Raw genomic sequence first — 26,962 nt, 5'->3', positions numbered from 1 at the left:
AAAAATATATATATATATATACATACACATATACACATATATATATATATACACACACACATATATATATATATACACACACATATATAAAACTGGTTAATAGACACATAGCAGTACATGTGTGTTATTTAGAAGTATGGAAATTTTGAAAGTCTCAGAAAAAAACTGCTAAAAGGGTAAAAAATACTTACTTCTAGAAAGCAAGACAGTATTATTTTTACAAGTTTTCAGTATTATATAACTTTAAAAATTACATGTATGAATTATTTTAATAAAATAATTAAAAAATTGAAATAGTCCATATCAGTTCTCCCAGCATGTCTGGAATCCAAAAGCCTCTCGATAAAAGTTCTTTTTCTTATTGTGGTATTGTTATTATTGGAAAGAGTCTTGGCTTTTTGTCAGATGATATTTAATCTAGTAATATCTGACATTGACTCTTTTTGAGGATTTAAATGGGGCATTTAATTCGTTGGATCTCAGTTTCTTCATTTGTAAAGTGAAGGGGGTTTGGCACATACAGTCATGCATTGCTAAACGACAGGGGTACAGTCTGAGAAACGCATTGTTTGGCAACTTTGCTACTGTGTGAACATCTTAGAATGTACTTACACAAACCTAGATGGGAGAGCCTACTGCACACCTAGGCTATACGGTATAACCTATTGCTCTTAGGATGCAGACCTGTACAGCACGTTACTGTACTGAATACTGCAGGCAACTGTAACACAATGGTAAGTATTTGCCTATCTAAACATAGAAAAGGTACAGTAAAAATGTGACATTATAATTTATTCTTATGGAACCACCGCTGTATATGCAGTTCTTTGTTGACCAAAATGTTGTCATGCCACTCGTGACTGAATATATAATCTCTCAGGCCTGATCCAGCATTTTTGTGCTATGAATAGGATCTTTTATGCAGAATGCATACACTGATACGACGCTGTCACACATGAAAAACTTGGCTGCTGTTAGGGTCATGACTTTGATCTGGGCCATGGAGCTGAAAAGATGAGGAATGTCTCAATGATTGGTTCAAGAACATGAAAGGCAATTGTGAGAAAGGGAGGGCTCCAGCACCCTAAAGGACAGAAGAAGACAATGTGATTTTCACCTCTGAATAAGTCTTAACCTTGCAGAGCTAATGTATTAAACAGGGTGATGGACTTGAATGCAATCGTAAAACAAAAACCCTAAGGGAGCATGGGAGGTATCACTGTATTGTTTGGAAATAAGTCGGCACACTACAGTGGAAAAAGCTCTGGCCTGGGAGTCAAATCATTTGAATTCTAGTGTTCATTTTGTTGTTAATACTCTAGGTAAGTTTGGACAAGCTGTCTCATGGCTTTTGTCCCAGCTTCAGGACTGGTGAAATAAAGGTTGGTTTGGTTGAGTTTCTTCCATTAATAGGGAAATAAATCAAATCTGGAGCTAATGGGGATGTTCATGGACTGAGACAAAAGGTTCAGGAAAAACAGAAGCCAGATGTCCTGGAGCTCTGAGCAGGGCTGGTATTCAAAAGATTGAGCAACCAGGGTGGCACAGGAACAATCCAATCTGAATGAATGCTGGAAGCTACATTTGAGCGCAAACTAGAGGCCTGTAGCAAATCTACAGGCTACCTCTTCAATTGTGGGATCAAAAGGGAGATCTGAGGTAGAGGTTCCAGGGAGGGGTGGGGAAGAGGACATTCAGGGTTGTGGGGTATTGGAGAAGCAGCTCTCTACCAACCAATATGGAAATATTTCAATATGTATGTGTTTTTTGAGATGCAGTTTTGTTCTGCCACCCAGGCTGGAGGGCAGTGGCGTGATCTTGGCTCACTGCAACCTCTGCCTCCCGGGTTCAAGCAATTCTCCTGCCTCAACCTCCCTAGTAGTGGGGATTACAGGTGTGCACCACCACATCTGGCTAGTTTTTTAAAAAAATATTTTTAGTAGAGATGGGGTTTTACCATATTGGCCAGGCTGGTCTTGAACTCCTGACCTTAAATGATCCGCCCACCTCAGCCTCCCAAAGTGCTGGGATTACAGGTGTGAGCCACCACGCCTGGCCACATTTCAATATTTTAACAACTGGTATAACTGCAATGGTATGCTCCTGCTGGAGGTGAGAGCGCTATCTGGGTATTAGGAGACAGTGTTCCTTCAGACATCATTGTTAGGATAAACCGAGATAAAAATTCAGGAAACATTTTTTTCTGCCCTTGTGTCCCACCACTTAATGCTCAGATTTGAGGGACAGAGTATCTCTTTGGCTTAGTTTAGAGTCTGTGCCCACTAACTAGGGGAATAGGTAAAAAAAAAAAAAAAAAAACCGGCAAGCTGAATGACAACCCCCCTGCAGCTGCATACAATGGATTGGAGGTAATTTCCTAAAGGAATTCAGACTTCTGCTACCAAGGGTGAGATACGAAGTACTTTACAGCTGGTACATCAAAGACATCAGTTAGATGGGACATGGGCCCTTGACTATGAGGCACGGTCTGGAAGACACTCTGCTGTGCTGGCCATCAACCCTCTGTTACCAGCTGTGCTATTGTAAGATCAGGGCAAATACGGGTGTCCCAGAAGCAGGAATGGGGTAGTCAGCATGGGTAGGGGATCATGAGAAAGGAGGTCCAGGACTTGGGCCATGGTTATTGCTCATAAGAATGGCATATTATTATCAGCTGGTGCCTGCTTACTGGCTGAGTATGAAGGTAGAATGGACACCAGACTGGGAGAAAAGAATCACAGCTGGGTGTTACAGCGAGGTTGGAGTAGAACTGCAAATATTTGTTCAGCTGAAACTGGGGTTTGCTACAGCTTGTGTGGTGGTATTTTTTGGTTATCACAATGCCCAGGAGATGGCTGGGTGCTACTGGAATTTGATTGATGGGGCCAGGAATGAGGTAGTCATGCTGTCCCGCCCAGAATGCCAGTAGTACCTCTGTTGAGAAACATGGAAAGGAGAATCTTCCAGAAGGGGCAGCTAAGAGAGTACAGTCCTGTGCAACAGGCAGAAGGGGGGGATAGTACCAGTTTGGGTAACATAGCTGCCATTTATTAATTGTTGGTTATGCATTAGGTCCATAAACACATGTATTATTTAATCCACATGACAATCCCTTAAGATATAATTAATTACCCTCTTTTTTTTTTTTTTTTTTGAGACAAGGTATCACTTTGTGACTCAGGCTGTAGTGCAGTGGCCCCATCTCAGCTCACTGCAGCCTGGAACTCCTGGTCTCAAGTGATCCTCCTGCCTCACCCCTTCAAGTAGCTGGGACTACAGGTATGCGCCATTACACCTGGGTGTTTTTTTTTTTTTTTTTTGTAGAGATAGGGCTTCACCATGTTGCCCAGGCTGGTCTCGAACTCCTGAGCTCAAGTGATCCACCTACCTCGGCCTCCCAGAATGTTAGAATTACAGACGTCGGCCATTGCACTCACTGGCCATCCCCTCTTTTTACACATGAGGAGTTAGGCTCAGGGAGGCAAAATAACCTCACCAATGTGAGACAAGAAAGGGGCAGAGGTGTGCATGCAGTCCTTAGAGAGAAATAGGATCACAGTCAGGTCACAGACTTGGAATGAGACTCTGGGGAAGAGTTGTTGTGTCCTGAAATCAATTACTGTTAGAAGCTGGAATTTTTGGTTATCTTTGAAAAGGCCCCAGATATTCATATACATTTTTTTTTTTTTTCTAGATCGAAGGAGGGAAACTTCAGTGGGGTCTTCTGGTCTTGTTTCTGTGATTCAGTTCTCAGTACTCCACCAGACTCTGAGGACTGGCCTTAAGATCAGCGTTGAATAACCTCTCTGGAAGCTGACACTTCACACACAACTGCAACTAAATGGAAAACTGATTGAAACCAGCCATTCTGATTCAACATTAACTGAGGCTTATCTACATTTAAAGTGAAATGCAAGAAGTCAAAAGTTAAGGAGAGGAGGGAAAGATGAGTTAGAATTCTTGAAAAGGAACCCATTTTATATGATTACTAAATCAATACAAATCATCACATAAGATTTTTATCAAGCAAATATTACGCTTATCTGTGGGTTTTTGCACACATATTTCACATTTTAAAATCATCAGGCAACCTCCCATTCCCAATTTTCTGGGTTTTTTTTTTTGGGATGAAGTCTTGCTCTTGTCCCCCAGGCTGGAGTGCGATTGTGCGATCTTGGCTCACTGCAACCTTCGCCTCCCGGGTTCAAGCGATTCTCCTGCCTCAGCCCTCCGAGTAACTGGGATTACAGACGCCTGCCACCACGCCTGGCTAGTTTTTATGTTTTTAGTAGAGATGGGGTTTCACCATGTTGGCCAGGCTGGTCTTGAACTCCTGACCTCAGGTGATCCACCCGCCTCAGCCTCTCAAAATGCTGGGATTACAGGCGTAAGCCACGGCGCCCGGCCAATTTTCTGTAATTAAATGATTGGAACTACCCCCTATCTTTTACCTAAACTTTGTGTTAACATTGCAACTACCTCCCCAAAGGGAATTATGAGAAAAACTTATGCTAGTCATCTTCATGTTGGTAAAAATGAACACGAGAGTAAATTTTTATTAGCGAGAAGGGGAATCAGAATATGAGGATGGTAGACACTTGTATGGGGGCAGAGGGAAAGAGACCTAACTAAAGTGGTGGTTGTCTTCAGGAATAAATACTGCATTTCAGGAATTCTAGTCCCTACGTGTGGATCTAGGCTGAATGGGTGCCTTTTCAGATACCGCCTCTCCCAAGCCCCGCACAGACACGAGGTGGCGCTCTCCCTTTGCAGTCCTTGGAGTCGGAGCGGGTCTCCTAAAAAGCTGCGCCGGCTTCCTGGCCCGAGAGAATTGCATTCAGTGAAGCGCGGAAGCCGAATGGCGTCTTGCTCGGGCCACACCCTGTGGCTGAACTGAGGCCAATTCCTAGCGACACCGAAGGACGCGGGGCGGCGGTGGGGGCTGGAAGGGGCCTTCCACTCACCCCAGTCGCAGGACCCCTGCTGCAGCTCGGAGCACGCGCAGCGATGCAAATAACACATTCGAGGAGAGCAGAGGAGGTGGCTAGCCGCAGCTTGGACAGTTGGAATGTCGCAGGGACCACCTTGCAAATCACAGTCCTTCTATAGGGATTCTCAGCTGGGCATGATGGAGGCAAATTTGGAAACCTAAGAGTACTACTTGCTTTCCTCTCTCTTTGCTCCATCACCAGCCTTTGGTGGTGGTGAAATATTCTTTTCAGTTTTCCAAGGCAAGAAAGTATTTTCTCACAAAATAGGGTTCTGCTGAATTTTCAGTTTCCACCCACCTGCCCACTAACATCTGTAAAGAATCGGGCATGGACGGTGGGGACTGTGGGTCAAAAATAAGTAAAGGTGTTGACTTTTCTAGAGACCCCGCGCAGCAGGTGAGCTCGCGGGACCGAGTCTCCGGAGAGCCAGCGCGGGGCCCTGGTGGCCTTCTGTTCTTCACATCTCAGGGTACAGCCTCTCAAAGAGTGGCCTGCAAAGATCTGAACCACCAGCGGGTGTGAAAATTGCAGAGTCCCTGGTCTTACCTCAGGCTCCTTGAACCAGAATCTCTGCGGGTGGGGAAACGGCAAGTTATGAGGTACAACCACACGAAATTGCCTACATTCGTCCTTTTGTAACCTACAAAAATGTCCATTTTGATACTTCCAGCTGATTCCCCTGCACCTTAAAGTCTGAGCATCGCTGCTTTGGCGTTTTAGAGCCCTTGGACTTGTTCACAAGAGGAAGAGGGAGAAGAAGAGGCTCGAAGGGGGCCTTCATAGTGGATACCTCTTTCAGTCGGAGCGCAGGGTCTTTGACGCGGGAAGGCAAGGTCTGTCTTTTGGGAATGGGGAAGTGGGCACAGAGCACCTGAAAATAGGAGGACTCGAGACCTCCCAAAGCGAGCAAGGGGCTTGGTTTGGGAGCTTGCACTAGCTTCTGCCCCAGTGGAAAGGAAAAAGCCCGGTTCGCTCTCGGCGCGCCACAGCCGGCTGCGGCGCGCACCTGGGGGTACCGCCAGGTTCAGAGTAGGCGAGCGCGCGGGTGGCACGGGCTGGCTTCTCCACATCCCTGGTAGGGCGGGGATGGGGGAGAGGAGGAGGAGAGAACGTGGGGGGCGTTATGGGTTTAGGCCTGCCTCCCACCTCCCCACCTCCCGCCCCCGCGGCCACCCTCCGCTCTATAATTGGCTGCCGGCGGGCCTTCCTTTCTTCTTATCTGATCCTGGGCGCCCAGCTGGAGAGGCGGAGGCAGCTCCAGGAGGCTGGGAGTGGAAGCGCAGCGGGAGAAGGAGAGGGAGGGAGACAGAGAGAGAGAGAGAGGCTAATTAAAAAAGGGTACTCTGAGGGAAGACAGCAAGGGCGGTGCGCCACCAAGGACCAACTCGCGGCGGAGCTTCGATCTTCCGTAGCCGCGGAGAGCTCCCAACCTGGCCTGGAACCTTGCCCAGCACAGGTCAGTTCGTCTTTCTCTGCTCTTCTTCGGCTCGGCTTCGAAGTCCATTCATGAACAAGGAAAAGGGGAGACAGCGAGCCACCTGCAGATGCAATGTAGTTCCATGGACTTTCTTTTCACGCGCGCGCCCAGGATGGCCTGGGGACCTTTGGAATGGGATGGGACGGGACGCGACGGGTGCACCTGGATGCCTTTTCGCGGGGCTCACGGTGCAGGGAGATTAGAGAGGCATTGGGTGATGAGAGCGCAGAAGTACTGGAAATACTATGTGCTGCTCCGGGAAGCTTTTCCTAGTGTTTGGGTGACGTGAGCATGTGGCGGGAAGAAGCTGCGTTTGGCTGCGGGACAGTGGCGGTTTCAGCATTTCCATATAAGAAGGGGCTTAACAAAGGCGGTAATTTGGGTGGGATCCGTCTTGAAGGGCTGTGTGTCCATAAAAAACACGCAGTTTTTATTTAGCTCGTGTTTGTGCTAGCTTGGGAGAGCTGCTGATGGAGATCACAGGCGATGAAACTCACCCAGTCACCTGTTGGCACTTCTACAGATTTGGGTAGCTGAGGACCAGGCGCTGGACGCAAAGGGAAACAGCTAGGCAGAGTGCGATGATGGAGGATGGCGACGGTAGGCGCTCCTCCACCTCTCTGCGCCGGGAAGCTGGGATGCTTCGTGCGTTTTGCTTTGGTGCCAGAAGCCAGGAGGTTGCAGTTTTGAGAGAGGCACCGCCAGGTTGTAATGTTGGAGAATCCTCTCCGCTTTAGCTTGCCGACCTCTCACTTGCCCCCTTTTATCTCTCTGACACCCCCCACACCCCGTGTCCCCTCAAGCCTCCTTTTACATAGCGCCTGGGCGGACAGGCATCCGGGGCAGCTGGGCTTTGGCACACGGAGCCTTTACAGTGGCCTCAGTCCCAGGGCAGAGCCTGGAGGCCGCGGGCAGGTCCAGGACCACAGGCGCTCAGATCTTGGTGCTGGGTTCCTGCCTCCTCTGTGGCTCAGGGTTGCTCTGCTAAGGACCAGGAGGGTTTTGGACCTGCCCTTACAGAAAGTGTCCAAATGAAGCTTGTATGCAGCTCTCACACGGGCCAGGATTTTCCCCCAAGCACTGCTTCTGGAGCTGCTGCTGAGAGCCGCATTCCTTCTGCAAGTTCTGGAGAGTCCTCTGTTGACAGCAACTGAAGGGGGTGGGAGTGGGGGCAGGAACAAGAGAAAGATGGGAGTAAGTCTTTGGTGGCTGTGGAGAGGAGAGCAGAAATGAAAATGGATTTTCCTGAAACTCCCCTGTTAAAGGCCTTGGGGCCCTTCCTCTACTGAGGGACAGGGAGGGTAGTTTTTATAATACTTGCAGTAGGTGATGGGCTTTATTGAAATCCAGCAAACAGGCTTTAAGCTGGATGCAATGAAGGACCTGGTGTTCTGTTTCTGACAGCGTGGTCCAGTCTGCATGTAGAGAACTCACTGGTAAATTTAGAATGAGTGAAGGAATAAATGAATGAATGAGCAGCATGTGGATATTTGGTTTTTCAGAAGAGTAACTTGGATTCCTCTGAACTCAAGTGCTTCACTATTATAAGGTAAACTTCAGGATAGTTTTGTTTACTTGTTTTTTAAACAGCTTTATTGAGATATAATTCATATACCTCTCAACCCATTTAAAGTGTACAGTTCAACGATTTTTACTGTCTTCACAGAGTAGAGTAAATCTACAATTTTATAATATTTTAGCACCCCCAAAAGAAATCCTGTACCTATTAGCAGTAACTCCCCATTTCTCCCTAACCTGCTGCCCTGTCTGTATGGATTTGCCTATTTTGGACATTTCATATAAATGGAAGTATACAATATGTGGTCCTTTGTGACTGCTTCTTTTACCTAGCAAAATATTTTCAAGGTTCATCCATGATGTACAGGCTATCTTTCTCACTCTCTCAGTAAATACTGGGTATCCATCCTCTCCTTCTCCCTGGGGAACCTTGAGCCAGGATAGACCTGAACCTCCACTGCAGCCCTGACCTCCTGTGGGTCCCTTTGAAAGGACAGGCGCCCCACTGGTAAGGCCTCTTAGTAATTCCCTGGGAAGTATTCCTTGGAACCCATCAGGATTCCTGGAGCAGTTTTGGATGGATCCCAGCCTTCAAGATTGATGGGAGGAGCCTCTTGGCACTTATCCTGCTGCGAACTGTCCAGCTGAGGATTTCAGAGAACTCTTGGGGCCCTCCATGCATGTCTTGATTTTTCAGAATCAGCCAGGGCTGGTCCTAAAAATGGGCCGAACAAATCGATCCGATTTGAGGGGCTCTAGGGAAAGCCCCTAGCTCATTAAGAAGACCTCTTGGGGAGTCGTCGTTTCAATCTTAAATATTTCCTAGTGTTGCACAGTGAAACACAAATGTCTTTTCCCCGTTTTCAGTTGACGGCCTTTGCAGTGATAACGACTGTAAAGCCACATTTGCAGTCACTTTTATCTAAACCCAGCCAAATGACTGCTGTTTTCCTGGCCTGTCTAGTGTAACCTAAGATCCCTTTAAAGGACAAGAGCCTTCCTGAATTGCTGCATGATGGAGTGGGTGCTGTTTGAGCACCACTGAGCTAACAAATTATCTGGGATTATGATAGTCCATTGAGAACAAAGTTGTTGGTAAACGAGGCACTAGTTGATTCCCCCAGGGAACTGACAGTGGAGTGGAGGGAGAAAGTTTAAAGGAAAGTGATAAAAATAAACTTTCTTCTTGGCAGATGTGCCCCTAGATAGTGCTGGCTGTTAGGAAAATAATCATTCCTCTTGACTCCTTCTGTGAGTAAATAAAAAATGGCAGGGATCCAGTTACTTTTCTGTATACAGCAAACTTTTCTTGTAGACCAAACTGCATCCTGTTCCTGTGACGTGTGTGTGTGTGTGTGTGTGTCTGTGTGTGTGTTGGAAATGTTGGCGTATTTTTTAAGTACTTACTGGGTATCTGCCTTTTTCTCTTTTAGAAACACACTTAAGTCTCCCAATTACTTGGGGAAGCAAATAATATTCCTCCTTTAGCGATCACTGAGCTTCAAGGATAAAAAGTACCTTGTATGGGATCACAAAGCCAGCAAGTGACAGAAATATGATTAAGAAAAGTTTATATGGGGCCAGGTGCAGTGTGGCTCATGCCTGTAATCCCAGCATTTTGGGAGACCAAGGTGGGTGCATCATCACCTGAGGTCAGGAGTTCAAGACCAGCGTGGCCAACATGGCGAAACCCCATCTCTACTAAAAATATAAAGATTAGCTGGGCGTGGTTGTGGGCACCTGTAATCCCAGCGACTTGGCAGGCTGGGGTGGGCATTGAGAAATAAAAGAGCGTCTATGAGAAGTTCTGAGCATTCTTTAAGTCAAAGTTTAGAGCCTAGACTCCCCATTTCCTCCAGGTGATTTTTTTGTTAGTGGTCTTGTTGCACTTTTCTCTCTATGGGCCTTTGTCAGCGCTACCCTGAAAGGTGTCCCTGTGAATTTTAGGGAGCAATGTTTTCCCTCATTTCTCCTAGAAATTATCTGAATTGCTTACAAAAATTGATCCAGAGGTAGGCTGCACTTTGCTAAGTCCATTGCAATGTCTTAGGGTGTGTCTTTATCTAGGAGCAGTCAGAAGGCCCTTTATTGGATAAAGATCTACTCCTAGGTGGTCTTTTGTCTCTGGCTTTTGCAAAGAGGAGCACATTTAATTGATGTCTAGAAGTGATACTTTGCTGTGGGTTGTTCGCTTCTGTTCTTCCTTCACTTCCCGGCCCTGCCTCCTGCCACGTGCTGACACTGTGCTAAGCATTCAAAATACAGTACGGAATAATATGCTTTGGCAAATGGAAATGCTAGTAGCTAACTACAGGGTCGTGTTCAATGCTACAGAATGGAAAATAAAGATTACTACCACAGGAAACAGGAAGAGCATCTGACCCCAGACTTGGAAGATCAAGGAAAACTTCCTGAAGGAAAGGATGTCTAAATGGAGATGTAAAGCTACCCTTTATACTGATTACAGATGTACATTGTAGTTAAAAACAATCTCCCATTTCTTTGACAGATGAACTATATCAGTGTTTGAAAAAAATGAAGAGAGAAAAAAAAGCCAGGTGAAGAACATTCCTGTGTCAAGGAGCTGTCATTCCAATTTGCCATATTTTTGGAATGGCTCTACCTTCTGTCATTGAGAACATACAGCATCAGTTTAATATTGTTTGAGCAGCTGTATAATTCCTTGCATTTGAGTGACTCACGGGGGTGCTGCTAACCTAATAGAGTTTTTCTGTAAATTAGAAAAAGGTAGCCCCTCTCTGCAAACCTATGCCACTGGGAGAAGAAAACAGTTCTGTTTTCTCTGGGTAACACAGCTTTGCACTGGGGCACATAACTTGGAAGCAGAGTGTCTGCCAATTCCAAGTGTCATTGATCCTATGCCAAGTGTAAATTGTTTAGTTCATTAACTGCAAGCTGTACACACATCAGCCTTGATCATTCAGTCATCAACTATTAAGTCAATCAATATTTACCGATTGCCTATGTGTGTTGAACTTTTTTGAATATGGGTTAAACTACCCGTCTAGATGTCTGGTAGTACCGAAGATCTAGAAGGTTAAAACAGTGAGTAAGGCTATGAAACTAGCTGGAGAATCTCAATAAGATGAGGGACAGATGCAGTTCATTGGAGGCCTGGTTGGTGAAGGATCAAGGTTGGTGCTACTGCTGGTTGGTGCCCATCCACAAACTGTTGCCTGCCTCTGATAAGACAAAAACGACACGATAATGTAAATCAAATATGTCAATAAGCACACTGTTCACTAAGCACACTGTTAGTTCAACTGAGATTATTATTATTTTTTCATAGCAAGGCTTTTCTGATGAAGGAAGCAAAACAATACATAGACTTGCATGTTGGCATAAGCTCTTTATCTCATTGAGGACCAGTAACAGTTCATAGATGAGCTACTTTGAGTAGCACCAATCTAGGCAACATTGACCCACATTTGGCCAGAGAGGTCATCTTGGACCCTTTCTGCCTTTATACTATTTTCTTTCCTCTCTTTTCCCCTTAGTTTTTCTTTTTTTCCTCTGCCTCCTTATCTTCTTCCTCTTCACCATTTTCCCTTTCTTCTTCCTTCCCTTATTCCTACTTTACTGTTGCTTTCCCCTTCCATTTGTTATTTCTCTCTTAAACAAAAATCACCGTGAATTTTATTCAGCTTTTTGTCTTTTAAAAAGCAAAATATAAAAAGCCTAAAGTGTACAAGGTAAGAAATAAAAATGGAAACAATCACTAACTTGGAGAAAATTAAAAAAATTGAATGGTAATTAAGGCCAGGTATGGTGGCTCAAGCCTGTAATCCCAGCACTTTGGGAGGTCGAGACGGGCGGATCACGAGGTCAGGAGATCGAGACCATCCTGGCTAACACGGTGAAACCCCGTCTCTACTAAAAAATATAAAAAACTAGCCAGGCGAGGTGGCGGGTGCCTGTAGTCCTAGCTACTCGAGAGGCTGAGGCAGGAGAATGGTGTAAACCCGGGAGGCAGAGCTTGCACTGAGCTGAGATCCCGCCACTGCACTCCAGCCTGGGTGACAGAGCGAGACTCCATCTCCAAAAAAAAAAAAAAAAAAAAAGGATTGAGTAGTAATTAAAATAAATATATGCCAATAAATTAGAAAGCCTGAATGAAATGGATTATTATTTTTTTTTTCAACTTTTATTTTAGTTTGGGAATACAAGAACAGGTTTGTGACACAGGTATATGTGTAATGCTGAAGTTTAGGGTATGAATGATCCCATCACCCAGGTAGTGAGCATAGTACCCAAAAGGTAGTTCACCCTCACCCCCTTTTTTTCTTTCCCTCACAATTAGTCCCCACTGTCTGTTTTCTCATCTTTATGTCCATGTGTACTGTCTAGCTCCTACTTATAAGTGAGAATATGTGGTACTTGGTTTTCTGTTCCTCTGTTAATTCACTTAGGATAATGGCCTCCACCTGCATCCATGTTGCTGCAAAGGACATGATTTTGTTCTTTGTTATCACTGTGTAGTATTCCATGGTGTATATGTACCACATTTTCTTTATCCAATCCACCGTTGATGGGCATCTAGGCTGATTTCATGTCTTTGATATTGTGTATAGTGCTGTGATGAACATACGAGTGCATGTGTCTTTTTGTTTATATTCCCTTGGGTATATATCCGTTAGTGGAATTACTGAGTTGAACGGTAGTTTTTAAAGTTCTTTGTGAAATCTCCAAACTGCTTTCCACAGTGGCTGAACTAATTTACATTCCTACCAACAGTGTATAAGCATTCCCTTTTCTCTGCAAATCTGTTTTTTTTTTGTCTTTTTAATGATAGCCATTCTGATTGGCGTGAGATAGTATTTCATTGTGGTTTTGATTTGCATCTTTCTGATAATTAGCAATGTGGAGCATTTTTCCATGTTTGTTGGCTGCTTGTGTATCTTCTTTTGAGAAGTATCTGCTCATGCCCTTTGCCTACTTTTGTAATGGGGTTATTTGTTTTTTGCTTGTTGAATAATTTAAGTTCATTATAGATTCTGGATATTAGACCTTTGTTGGATCCATACTTTGCAAACACTTTCTCCCATTCTGTAGATTGTCTGTTTACTCTCTTGATAGTTTCTTTTGCTGTGCAGAAGCTCTTTAGTTTAATTAGATTTCACTTGTCAGTTTTTGTTTCTGTTGCAGTTGCTTTTGAGGACTTAGTCATAAATTCACTGCCAAAGCCCATGTCTGGAATGGTATTTGCTAGGTTTTCTTCCTTTTTTTTCTTTTTCTTTTTTTTTGAGATGGAGTCTCGCTCTGTCGCCCAGGCTGGAGTGCAGTGGCACAATCTCGGCTCGCTGCAAGCTCTACCTCCTGGCTTCAGGCGATTCTCCTGCCCCAGCCTCCCTAGCTAGGATTATAGGCACATGCCACGAAGCCCGGCTAATTTTTTGTATTTTTAGTAGAGACGAGATTTCACTGTGTTAGCCAGGATGGTCTTGATCTTCTGACCTCATGATCCACCTGCCTCAGCCTCCCCAAGTGCTGGGATTACAGGCGTGAGCCACCATGCCTGGCGGGTATTTGCCAGGTTTTCTTCTAGGATTTTTTATAATGTTAGGTCTTACATTTAAGTCTTTAACCTATCTGGAGTTAATTTTCATATATGGTGAAAGGTAGGGGTCCCATTTCATTCTTCTGCATGCAGCTAGCCAGCTATTCCAACACCATTTATTGAAAAGGGAGTCCTTTCCCCATTGCTTGTTTTTGTTAACATTGTTGAAGATCAGGTGGTTGTAGGTGTATGACTTTATTTCTGTGTTTTCTAACCTGTTCAGTTGTCTGTGTGTTTGTTTTTGTACCAGTACCATGCTTTTTTGGTTACTGTAGCCTTGTAGTATAGTTTGAAGTTGGATAATTTGATGCCTCCAGTTTTGTTCTTTTTGCTTAGAATTGCTTTGGCTATTGAGTCTCTTTTTCGGTTTTGTTTAGAATTTTTTTTTCTATTTCTGTGAAAAATGATGTTGGTAGTTTGATAGGAATAACATCCTGGATATTGTTTTAGGTAGTATTCTTTGTTTTCTCTTTGAAACAGAGTCTTGTTCTGTCGCCCAGGCTGTGTTTTGGGAGTATTCTTATTTTAATGATCTGTAATTAGTTATTTCTAAACAAAGTACAGATTACTGAAACTGATTTTTTATTATACAGGAATTATGAATAAAACATTAGGCACAAACATGTTGAAAAAGTTGTTAAAAAGTAACCTCTCCAAGAGTACCAAACTCTCCCTATGGTTTTGCAATTGAATGCTAATGAAAATGTAAAAAATCAAGAATACTGTGCTATTATAACTGTTCCAAAGTACAGTATAGAGAAAGAAGAAAAAATTCAAAGTTATTTTTTATAAAACCAGAAAAAATAATACTGATATCAAACCTTGACACAGCATAATAAAAAAGAAAAGCTACAGACTAATTTCACTAATATTGATGTACTTATTGATATGAATAGCATATTGGTAAATAGAACCCAAAACAATAATTCACAATGATCAAGTATGGCTCAAATTTTACAGGTAAGTTTAGTATTAGAAAATAGATTAATATAATTGTCATATTAAAAAGTTAAAAGAAAAAAAGTTAGGTGATCTTCTTCATAGCTACTACAATAATTTAACATTTTATTTCAGATTAATAGCTCAGTAAAGTTTACACAGATGGAAATTTACTAAACACGATACATTTATGTCAGTATATATGTGTTTGTCTTCTCTAACAGTCTGTCTAGCCATGTGTCTTCAAAACCAAAGTCATGCCAAAGAAGCATTCCTATTAAAAATAAGAACAAGACAAAATTTCCAGGATAAATATTCTGGAGATAGTAACCAAAGCAATAAGAAAAGGGAAAGAAATGAAAAACATAAAATTTGAAAGGTAAGAAGAAATATATCATCTACAGAAAAAATTAAGGAAATCAATTATTACAAACTTTAAGAGTCTGAAAAAATGTTAAACTATTCAAGGTAGGTTACAAAATTAATATAAAAATAAAATTGCTTTACTATAATTAAGAAATAACTTGTTTAAAAGTGATTAAGAAAAATCCATTAACACAGGAAATAAAACATATATGTATATAATATGTAGAAATAAACTCAAAATGTCAAATTTATATGACTCTTTAAAGTGCTCATGAAGAAATGAAGATGACTGACTTGAATAAATAAAGAATATATTCTTTTTTGATGTAAAGATGGACTATTATATAAAAAAGGTCAATCTACCTAAATCAGTCTACTAATTTAACATCCCAATTTGAGTAGTTTTGGTACCTAGTCAAAAATAATCAGAAAGAAAACTTAAAAGAAAATATTAAAACATAATGTAAAGTTTTGATACTTACAATTACTTAATAGTCACACATAAATAGAAAATCGATAGATTTGAAAATAAAATATAGCATTACTAACCTGTGAACAAAAGGTAAATTATTTTATAAGTGGTATGGGACTAATTGGATGGACATGGAGAATAAAAGTTAAAACTTTTCCATGTACATCACAATAAGTTTTAGAAGATCAAGGATTTCAATTTAAAAATTGAAAATGTTATAATACTAAAAGAAAATATAGGAAAATGCTACAATTCCAAAGGAGAAATGCAAAGGTTTGTATGCATGTCATAAACCATAGGAGATAAAAAACAAAAAAATAAATATTGGGCAGCATATTTTATTATATATGATGGAAAAGGAGCCACCTATTAAATGCAAAAATTTCTTATAAAAAGATGGACGCTCCTAGCTGGGTGTGGTGGCTCATGCTTGTAATCCCAGCACTTTCGGAGGCCGAGGAAGTCAGATCACTTGAGGGAAGGAGTTCGAGACCAACCTGTCCAACATGGTGAAACCCTGTCTCTACTAAAAATACAAAAAACAGCTGGGTGTGGTGGTGCCTGTAATCCCAGCTATTTGGAAGGCAGAGGCATGAGAATCGCTTGAACCTGGGAGGCAGAAATTGCAGTAAGCCAAGACTGTACCACTGCACTCCAGCCTGGGTGACAGAGTAAGTGAGACTCTGTCAAAAAAAAAAAAAAGAACAATCCTATAGAAAAATGACCAAGGATATGCCAGAGAGTTCACCAAACAAAAGACGTCTTAAGTAAATGAAAGATGTGCACGGAAATGTTGTATGTTGAACTACAATTTTTTCATACATGAAAGAATATGCAACTATCAGAGCCAATGAGTTTATGGAAAAGTAGACACATACACTTTTGGTGGTATATAAACTGGCATAATCTCTTTGGAGATCAATTTGGCAGTATCCATTAATACTTTTTTTCTCTTTGAGACAAGGTCTCACTCTGTTGTCCAGGTTGGAGTGCAGTGGCACAATCTTGGCTCACTGCAACCTCCACCTCCCAGGTTTAACTGATTCTCCCACCTCAGCTTCCCAAATAGCTGGGATTACAGAAGCGCACCACCACAGCCTGTCTAATTTTTCTATTTTTAGTAGAGATGGGGTTTCACCATGTTGGTCAGGCTGGTCTTGAACTGCCAACCTCAGGTGATCTGCCTGCCTTGGCCTCCCAAAGTGCTGGGATTACAGGTGTGAGCCACTGTGCCCAACCCGTTAATACTTTTTAAAAGGAATAAACATACCTTATGACCAGCAGTTTCACTTTTAGCAAACTGTCTTAGAGAATATTTGTCTGTGACTTTTTTGAGATTTTTATTAAAATTGCTTTGTATCTATAGATTATCTTAAGAACATTCTAACAGAATTTTTTTTTAATCCATCAACATGGTGCACTGCTCTATTTAGGTTTTCTTTCATTTCTGTCAGTAATATATTTTTGTATTTTTGTATTCTGAAGAGTATAGAGTCCTTGCATGTCATATTAATTTCTAACTATTTTATGTTTTTGATGTCACTGTAAATAAATTTAAAAATTTTTTCTTTTTATTTATTTTCTGCTATTATATAAGAATACAATTGATTTTTGCCTACTGATCTTGTCTGTCAGTCTTTGTAAATTATTCGTTGAAGTAGAGTTTTGTTTTTGATAGATTCCTTAGCATTTACTGGAAACAATCATGTTGATTGTGAATACAGTCAGTTTACTTCTTCCTTCCCATTCTTTATGCCTTTTATTTCTTTTTCTTGCGTGATTGCACTGACTAGGACCTCTAGTACAATGTTGAGTGGAACTAGTAATAGTTAACATCCATATTTTATTCTTGATCTTAGGGGAAAAGCATTCAATATTTTACCATTCAGTGTGATACTAGCTATGGGGTTTTCACTGATGCCCTTTATTAGATTGAAGAAGTTCCTTTCTATTTTTAGTTTGCTGAGTTTCTTTAAAATTCTGAATGTGTATTGAATTTTCTGAAATACTTTTTGTCCTTCTATTTAGATTACACACACACACCCCCCGACACCCACACACACACAATACATATATATGTATAAAATCTCATGCTAAGTGATTAGTGGATATTATCTTGATGGTTAGCCTTTTTCTCCCTGAGGGAAGAAACATACTAAACGTGCTAAATGATTTAAAAATATTAAACCAATATCACATTCTTGTAGTAAACTCTACTTGGTCATTATTATTATTATTTTTATACATTGTTAAATGCTATTTGATAATATTTTGTGAAAGATTTTTGTATCTATGTTCATGAGGGTTATTCTGTGATTTTTATTTTTTGTGATGCTGTCTAGTTGTGATAAAAAGGTTATGTTAGGGCTGGGTGTGGTGGTTCATGCCTGTAATCCCAGCACTTTGAGAAGCTGAGGTGGGCAGATCACTTGAGGCCAGGAGTTCGAGACCAGCCTGGGCAACATGGTGAAACTCCATCTCTACCAAAAATACAAAAATTAACCATGTGTGGTGGCATGCGCCTATAGTCCCAGCTCTTCAGGAGGCTGAAACAGGAGAATTGTTTGAACCCAGGAGGTGGAGGTTGCAGTGAGCCAAGATTGTGCCACTATACTCCAGCCTGTGTGACAGCGAGAGTCTGTCTCAAAAAAAAAAAAAGCCAGGCGTGGTGGCTCAAGCTTGTAATCCCAGCACTTTGGGAGGCCGAGGCGGGCGGATCACAAGGTCAGGAGATCAAGACCATCCTGGCTAACAAGGTGAAACCCCGTCTCTATTAAAAAATACAAAAAATTAGCCGGGCGAGGTGGCGGGCGTCTGTGGTCCCAGCTATTCGGGAGGCTGAGGCAGGAGAATGGCGTGAACCCGGGAGGTGGAGCTTGCAGTGAGCTGAGATCTGGCCACTGCACTCCAGCCTGGGCGACAGAGCGAGACTCCGTCTCAAAAAAAAAAAAAAAAAAAAAAGGTTATGCTAGCCTTCACCTGTGCTTTCAGAAAGAGTTTGTGTAGAATTGGTATTATATTTTCCTTAAATATTTCATAGAATTCACTAGTGAAGCCATCTGGGACTGTAATTTTCCTTGTGGAAATATTTTTTAATAATAAATTTAATCTCTCTAATAGATACAGGGCTATTTGGGTTTTCTATTTCTTCATGTATCTGTTTTAACAAGTTGAGTATTTGAATAGTTTATTTCCAAGTAAGCTAAATTGTTGGGATTATTGGCAAAAAGTTATTTGTATTTTTCCTTTTTAATTGTTTTTAGTTTGTGAAGTAGGCAGTTATATCTTCCGTTATTCCTGGTATTGTTAATTGTATTTCAATCTTCGTTCCTTGACCACAATTCCTAAAGGTTTTAAAAGTTTATTAATGGTTTCAAAGAAGCAAATATTGGTTTTGTTAATTTCTACTAATGTTTTCCATTTCTTTAGTATTTGCTTTTATCTTTATTAATCATTTCCTTCAACTTAATTTGGATTCAGTTTGCCCTTCTTTTTCTAGCTTCTTTAGGTAAAAAATTAGATCATTGATTTTAAATCTTCTTTTTTATGTAAGCATTTAAACCTATAAGTTTATCTCTAATTCTTTAGCTGCATTCCACAAATTTTCACAAATTGTACCTTTATTTTCATTCCCTTTCAAACATTTAAAAATTTCCATTGAGATTTCACCTTTGACCCATTGATTATTTAGAAGCATATTGTTTAATTTTCAAATATTTTGAATTTATAAAGATGTTTTATTATTTATTTTTTAAAAAATTAGATGGGGTCTTTCTGTGTTGCTCAGTCTGGTCTCAAACTCCTGGGCTCAAGCCATCTTCACACCTTAACCTCCCAAAATGCTGGGATTATGGGTGTGAGCCACCACACCCAGGCTATTATTCATTCCTAATTTAAATCTGTTGTCAGAAAATATACTCTGTATGTTTTCAATCTTTTGAAATTTATTGAATTTTATTTTATGGCCCAGAGTATGGCCTATTTTGTTAAATTTTACCGGTACACTTAAAAAATGTACGTTTTTGCAGTTGTTGGATATAATGCTCAATAAATATCAACTACCTGATAAGAGTTGTTCACATCTATATACTGATATATTGTCTAATTGTTCAACCAGTTCTTGAGGAGTGCTGAAATCTTCAACTTTGCTTATTGCTTATTTCTTTAGTCTTATTAGTTTTTGCTTTATGTATTTTGAAACTCCATTATTAAATTTATACACATTGATGATTAATTTTTCCTAATTAAGTGATCTTTATCATTCTGAAATGTCCAGGATTTGAGGGCAGTTTTATGCAGATTTTGCTCCCCCTGCCCCCACTTTGTGTCTCATTCCATTCTGACATTTCCCTTCTCAATATCTAGTTTCTCTAGTATTCCTGAATTCTGTTGCCTGATGCTTTATGCCAGTAAGACAGCAGCTTTCCCCCGATTTCTGATCACCATGCCATGCATAGTGGGGAGTTCTCTCAGAGACAAAAAAGCTAACCACCAAACTGATAGTAACAAAACTAGGTCTTCTTTATTCCTAATTTAGAGTTTTTTCCTCTTATGTCATGATGCTAAGAGATAAGTGTAATAATTGCTCACTTCCTCCAGTACTTTTTAAGTAGATCTCATTATCTAATCCTGAAAATCATTTTTTTATGATTCTGGATGTGAGGAGGGTAGTATTTCAATAGTGAGAAGAAGTAAGGAGGAATACCCTCAAAGCCAACACACTGGATGATACATTAAGCCTATTTCTTTTGTTGTTGTTGTTTTGGTTTGTTTTTTAATCTACAAAAATGTGTGACCTAGATTATCAATTGACTGTAAAATTCTCTTTCTATAAAGTAGATATTAACATATATATAAAATGTGGAGTGGAGGAAGGCATCCTAGAGATCATTTTATCCAGTTCCCTTGCCCCAAATTCAGCAATCCCTCTGATAACATCTCTTATTGGTAAAACTTAGCTAGTTTCTGCTCCAGAATTTCTAGTGACAGAGAAGCAATACTTCTAATTGTTAGAGCTGTTACAGAACTCCTGTGAGTTGGGAGCATGGCAACTGATTAGAGTTCTGTTTTCAGAAGCTACACAAAATAATATGGTTTTATCTTCTACATAAAAGCTCTTCTAATACATGAAAACCTCTGTTATGTGTCTCTGATTCTTATTTTTCTTTGGTATAAAATATGCTTAAATATCACCATTTCTTTCAAGTCTTCTTTGCATAAACTTGTCAACGGTAACTGCTGAGTCTTTTTCTAAGCCTATGAATTACTCAAGTCAAGTTGTCCGTGTCTTCATATGATTGATCGTTTCAAATCTGTATAGAGCTATCATCTGGAGAATGATAAAAATGGCTAGAAATTTATTTTGAAAAGTCTAAACTGGTTCACTCTTGCAAATAACTGTTGCCTCTGTCATTATCTGGATATTCAGTTTTTGCCTAAACTTTTTTGCCAAGTTAGTCCCACAACCTTAATGTGATAGAAGAGATAAAGGCTTCTTGTTTCTCCGTCCTTTTTTAGCATCTGCTCAAGTAGCAAATTCATTTATTATGATTCCCCATTCCTTTTTTGTTCTTTTAACATGTTGTGAACATGCTACTAATTAGAAATTTTTGAGAGTTATCTATGTTCTAAGTAAATTAACTAAAAATATCACAATCATCTTAAAAGGTAGACATGGCCAAGTGTGGTGGCTCATGCCTATGATCTTGGTACTGGGAGGCGGAGGTGGGAGGATTGCTGGAGCCCAGGAGTTCAAGACCAGCCTAGGCACCAAAGTGAAATCCTGTCTGTATAAAAAAAAATAAAAAAAACTTAGCCAAGTGAGATGGCATGTGACTGTAGTCCCAGCTACTCAGGAGGCTGAGGCAAAAGACTCAAGCTACTCTTGAGTCTAGGAGTTTGGAAATGCAGTGGGACATGTTCATGCCACTGCACTCCAGCCTGGGTGACAGAGAGAGATCCTAAAAAAAAACCCAAATCAAAATAACAACAACAATAAATTAATGCATTTAAAAAAAAAGATAGATATTATCTCACACATTTCATTGATAAAGAGCAGAGAGTGGTTAAACCAGCTAGCCAAGGACCTATTGGTGCTAACCAAGCAAATTATCACAAGTGGCTTCCTCACTCACAGTTTTCTATTCATACCACCACCTGTGCTACCTTTCTGTTCTGTTTTATACTTATTTCATTCGATTTTGCAATATGATTGCTGACAATCTTGCTTTTCAAGTAAATTGTAAGTGAGCTCACCTAAGGTTCACTTTTCAATTAATCTCTTTTTTCAATTAACTATAAGTGAGCTACCAAGGGGAAGATGTGGTATGAAGTTTTGTATCTTTCTTATTACCAAGTACAGTGCTTTGGTTATATAGTAGGACTCTTAATAAATGATTGTTGAAATGAACATTTAATACTGTAAATAACAATCTCTCTCAGGGCATGAAGTTGCTGGATATATGGTGTATCAAATAACTAACAAGAATTTCGTTTAAGTTTGTGGTTTATTTTTTGTAAGTCAGCAACAATTGAATACAATATTATCCAAGGTTTGTGTGTATACATGTGTATAAATCTTGGCGAGAGAGAGAGTAAGTGTTTGTGGTTTACAAAAACATTAGGATAAATATTTAAGGAATTTTAATAAAATTGGCTGTATGTTAGTCTGGGAATTTTGTGGGTGCCTGTAAGCATTGCTTAATGCTTACGCTTAGGGCCTTTGCTCGTTATCAAACTTATCTGGACAAATGAGATTAAATAAAACAAACATATGAGTGGAAGGGCAAATTAGCACTAATGGACCTAGTTTTATGTTACTGATTGTAAAATTATGACAGTGTTTTAAGAGCCCTTGCATTAAACATTATCAACTTTCCGTAAATTTGGCTTATACCTTCTGAAGAGGGAACTAAGTAGCCATTTCTAACATGATGTTTTTAAACAACAGCAAAAAATCAAGGCAGAGTTATTTGTTTTGTGCAGGCTTTTGGGCAAAGTTTTAACAAATTAGGCTTTGACATTTTGGTAAATGTTAAAATATATCATGGCATTTTAATAGGATTGGGATTTTTCTTGCCCTTACTTTAGTGTCCAAACGTTTTGGGGACTTGGCAGAAAAGCTTGGGAAAACTGAAATTTCACTTCTCCCAATGTGGTATTGCTCATCCTAACTTAAAATAAACAATAACTAAAGAAGAATTTATGCTGGGCACAGTGGCTTATGCCTATAATCCCAGCATTTTGGGAGTCCGAGACGGGGGGGTTGCTTCAGCCCAGGAGTTCGAGACTAGCCTGCACAAGATGGGGAGACCACATTTCTACAAAAAAAATTTTAAAAATTAGCAAGATATGGTGGCACATGCCTATAGCCCAGCTACTTGGAAGGCTGAGGAGGGAGAATCACTTGAGTCCAGCAGACTGAGGTTGTTGTGAGCCATGATCTCACCACTGCAGCCCAGCTTGGGTACAGAAGCAGACCCTGTCTCAAAAAAAAAAAAAAAAGAAAAAGAAAAAAAGAATTTTGAAGATAAACTATGGTTACAATGCTTTTTTCCATATAAACAATGCCCAGTTTCCAAAAAAAGTTGCCAAGACTAGCATAGCATTTATTTAGTTAGTTAAAAAGTACATGAGATGCAGAGTAACCTCCAATATTACATGTTCAGTATTGCTTCAAAACACTTGGATGCAGGAACTGCTTTGATGAGAAAAGAGAAAGGCTATTTGATTGTGGCCTTTCACAATAGGAGAAAAAGGTTCTTCTCTCCTATGTTAAAGAGGACCTTTTTCTCCTACGTTAACATAGCATTATGCGGTATCTTTTAACATTTTTAAATTTAATTTGTTTGTAGAGCCAGAGTCTCACTGAGTTGCTCAGGCTGGTCTCAAACTCCTGGGCTTAAGCCATCTTCCTGCCTTGGCCTCCCAAAGTTCTGGGATTACAGGTGTGAGCTACCACACCTGGCCGGGGATATCTAATGTAAGTCTCCTGATCTGAAAAGGAGATTTTTTTTTTCTCCAAAAAGACAAATGTGGCCTGTTTTTTTTTTTTTTTTTTTTTTTTTTTTTTTTTTTTTTTTGCTTTGTTCTGATTGAAACCTCTGGTTACAATGTTTGGAGAAGGAAATCTTAGAATATTTTATTGGAGTTGAGAGAGTGATTCTGCTGCAATCTGTTTCTTTAGGTGTGGTGGACAGCTATCTGTGTGACTGGCAGATTTACTGAATGTTTTGATTTGATAAGGCTGAAGCCTGCTGCCATATCTTTTCAAATTCCCCTGCACTCATGCCTTCTGTCTACAGAAGAGCTGCTTATACTCGTTTGGATAATCCACTAATCTTGTTTTACTTGACTTTGTAGGGTTAGGGTTTTATGTATTCCCTGGGGCTTTTCCTGCTATATTTCATCAACATTGACTAACCATTTTCCTAATGTCTTCTGTGTCCTGACACATTAATCCAGGCTATAATGCTATGTAGATGGTAGTCACTTAATATGTTGACTATTCTTTTAGTATATACACTGAATGTATTGCCTATTCCATTAGGAATTTTAAGGAATTTCCAGTATGTGAATGTGTTAATCTAAGAAAATATTCTTTACTAATTAGCATTTTGGTCATAGGCTGGTAGGGGAAGATATGTTTTGGACCCTAAGCACAAATTAGTACATTCTTTAATTTTTATTGCAGGACCTTAACTTGAATATTTGTATAATGATCAAAGTATATGGGCCTCTCTTTTAGTGGCAACATGAAAGAGTTGTATACTAGACTGTGATTGGATATTTTAAAAAAGCTTAGTTGTCAACATTTTTTAATGAATGGTTGCTTGAAGGAAATGTAATTAATTTATTCCTTTAGATATACCATATTATTTTGAAATAAAACCCAAGTATCAGAGATTTAACTACATGAGTCATATTACTTTGAAAGTTTATATAACTTTGCTTTGCTGCATCCATCAGAGGCTTTTGCACTTAAAGCTACTACCTGAAGGCTGTATTAATCTACCCTACTCATTCCATTCACAGAATTGAATGATTGTAGGAGTTATAGAACCCAGCATCCCACTTGATACAGTTTTTCCTTCATACTCTCCAGACTGAAAGGATGCAAACAGGATTGTTTGAAAATCTTCAGGCCTAGCTCCAGTTTAAAGCCTGACTGGCATATGCCTTACCAGATTATAGATATTGTTTTAAAGAACAGACTAGTGCAGTATCTCTCAAAAGAACAGCATCCAGGACTGGAGAAAGTAGCATAATAGCAACTAAAAAATACTTGGGATTGGCCAGACATGGTGGCTCACACCTGTAAACCCAGCACTTTGGGAGGCCGAGGTGGGTGGATCACAAGGTCAGGAGTTTGGAACCATCCTGGCTAACATGGTGAAACTCTGTCTCTACTAAAAAAAAAAAAAATTAGCCAGACGTGGTGGCACATGTCTGTAATCTCAGCTACTCGGGAGGCTGAGGCAGGAGAATTGCTTGAACCCAGCAGGCAGAGTTTGCAGTGGGCGGAGATCGCACCACTGCACTCCAGCCTGGGCGACAGAGCGAGACTCCGTCTCAAAAAACAAAAACAAAAACAAAAAAACTTGGAATTTAAATAAGCAATATGGAGTATTTTTTGAAGCATTCAAGGGGATCAGAATCTTCGAACTTTGTAACCTAAGAGATAACTTGTACTCTGCTAGGTATAATCCCTGTCATGGTGGGCATTTTATCCGGATATTCCATTATCAAAGATCTTGAAATGGTAATAGTATGGAGATACTAGATAAATGTAATGTGACTTAAAATATCATTGTAATAATAATTTTTAAAACACTCATACTCTTCCATTTAGGGATAAATGACACCTACAATAGTATTCTCATTCTTATCCCTCAAGAAGAATTAATATTCTTTTGAATCCTGTAATCAGTCATACCTAGTTTTGATTTGCAATTAGGTAACGTCAATTGATGTGTTTTTATTGTTGCCACTGGAGACATATATCTATAGTAGAGAAAATTATAGGAATTTAAAGCTTAACACATTTTGATAAAAGATCAGTATATAACAAAGAGTGTTTGCACTTGATTAGTTTCTTAGCAGTTGGACAGAAACAGTCTTGAGCTGTCTGTCTTGTAGCTCAAATGTAGTATCATTATTAATGGGATCTTATTTAAAGAATGATATGTCATTACTATCTCTATTTGAAAATAGCTTGGCGGCCGGGTGTGGTGGCTCACGCCTGTAATCCCAGCTCTCAGGGAGGCAGAGGCAGGAGGATAGCTTGAGCCCAGGAGTTCGAGACCTGCCTGGGTAATATAGCGAGACCCCGTTCTCCACAAAAAGGAAAAAAAAAAAAATTAGTGCTTTTAAAAAAAGCAATAATTGCCATTAGTAGGTAGGACTTATTTCTATATTGCAAAGATAGATTAATACTAGACATATCAAAATAGTTAATTACACTGAGAGACCAAGATGAAAATATGGACATTCCAATGAATGAATTGTCATAAAGGCAAGGTTCAGCATCCATTCTTGCTTGAAAAAAAAATTCTTAGTAAAAAAACAAGAAGTTTTAAAAGTTTAACATAACACATCTGAACTCTAACGGTAAAATATTTCAGGCATCCCTAGTAAAATAATTGTTTTTAAACTACTAACCTATACAGTAAGAAAAAAACACATTGGTTGCAAACAATGCAGCTGTCAACTTGGAAAATCCAAGAGATTAAACTGAAAAAATATAAAGGTAGCAAGAATTCAGAATGGTGGTCCATTAATATAAAAAAATCAATGTCTTTTCTATACTAAAAACAAATCTGTCAGATAACAGTGTTGGAAAGAGTCCATTAATAATAGGAACTAAAAAGTTAACTAGAAATATGCTTTGGGGTAAGAAAGGCTGTTTTACCCATGACACTGAATTAGAAACCATAAAGAAAAAGATCAAGTCAGATTTCTGAACTTTTAAAAAAATTCTTAACCCAATAAATGAAATTGTCAGGCAAAAAACAAACTGGAAAAATACTAAATATATATGAGTTAAAATTAACATATAAAGAGTTATTGTAGATCAATAAGAAAATGGGTAAAGGTCATGAACAGGTGTTTTGTTTAAACAATTTAGCCAACAAACACCAAATGTCACATTTTACTGGTTATGAAAAAAATCTGATTAAGATGCTAATCCCATTTTACCTATAAAATCCGAATATACTGAAAACAACCTCTGTGATGGTGGAATTGATGTGACCTGGTACTCATATGAGATGCAGGTGGAAGTGGAAATCAGTGTTATTTTCTGTAGAGCATTGTGTACCTATATTTGAAAAACCTTAAAAACATGCATCTTGGGCTGGGCGTGGTGGTTCAGGCCTGTAATCCCAGCACTTTGGGAGGTCGAAGCGGGGGGATCACCTGAGGTCAGGAGTTCGAGACCAGCATGGGCAACATGGTGAAACCCCGTTTCTACCAAAAATGCAAAAATTAGCTGGGCATAATGGCACATGCCTGTAATCCCAGCTACTTGGGAGGCTGAGGCAGGAGAATTGCTTGAACCCAGCAGGCAGAGTTTGCAGTGGGCGGAGATCGCACCACTGCACTCCAGCCTGGGCGACAGAGCG

The 26,962-nt window shown here is 40.0% G+C and overlaps 1 protein-coding gene across 1 annotated transcript in view; it reads left to right on the top strand.

The window, feature by feature from the left end:
* Positions 1 to 6,208: 6,208 nt before the first annotated feature.
* COL14A1 (collagen, type XIV, alpha 1) overlaps positions 6,209 to 26,962 on the top strand; it is a 255,503-nt gene continuing 234,749 nt past the window's right edge. The window contains exon 1 of the mRNA XM_011941061.1: positions 6,209 to 6,447. The gene's annotated coding sequence lies outside the window, so the exon portion shown is untranslated. The remainder of the gene's footprint in view (positions 6,448 to 26,962) is intronic.

The sequence above is a fragment of the Colobus angolensis genome, unplaced genomic scaffold (assembly GCF_000951035.1).
Source record: "Colobus angolensis palliatus isolate OR3802 unplaced genomic scaffold, Cang.pa_1.0 Scaffold198, whole genome shotgun sequence".
NCBI lineage: Eukaryota > Metazoa > Chordata > Mammalia > Primates > Cercopithecidae > Colobus > Colobus angolensis.
This window is presented reverse-complemented; position numbering and strand designations above follow the sequence as displayed.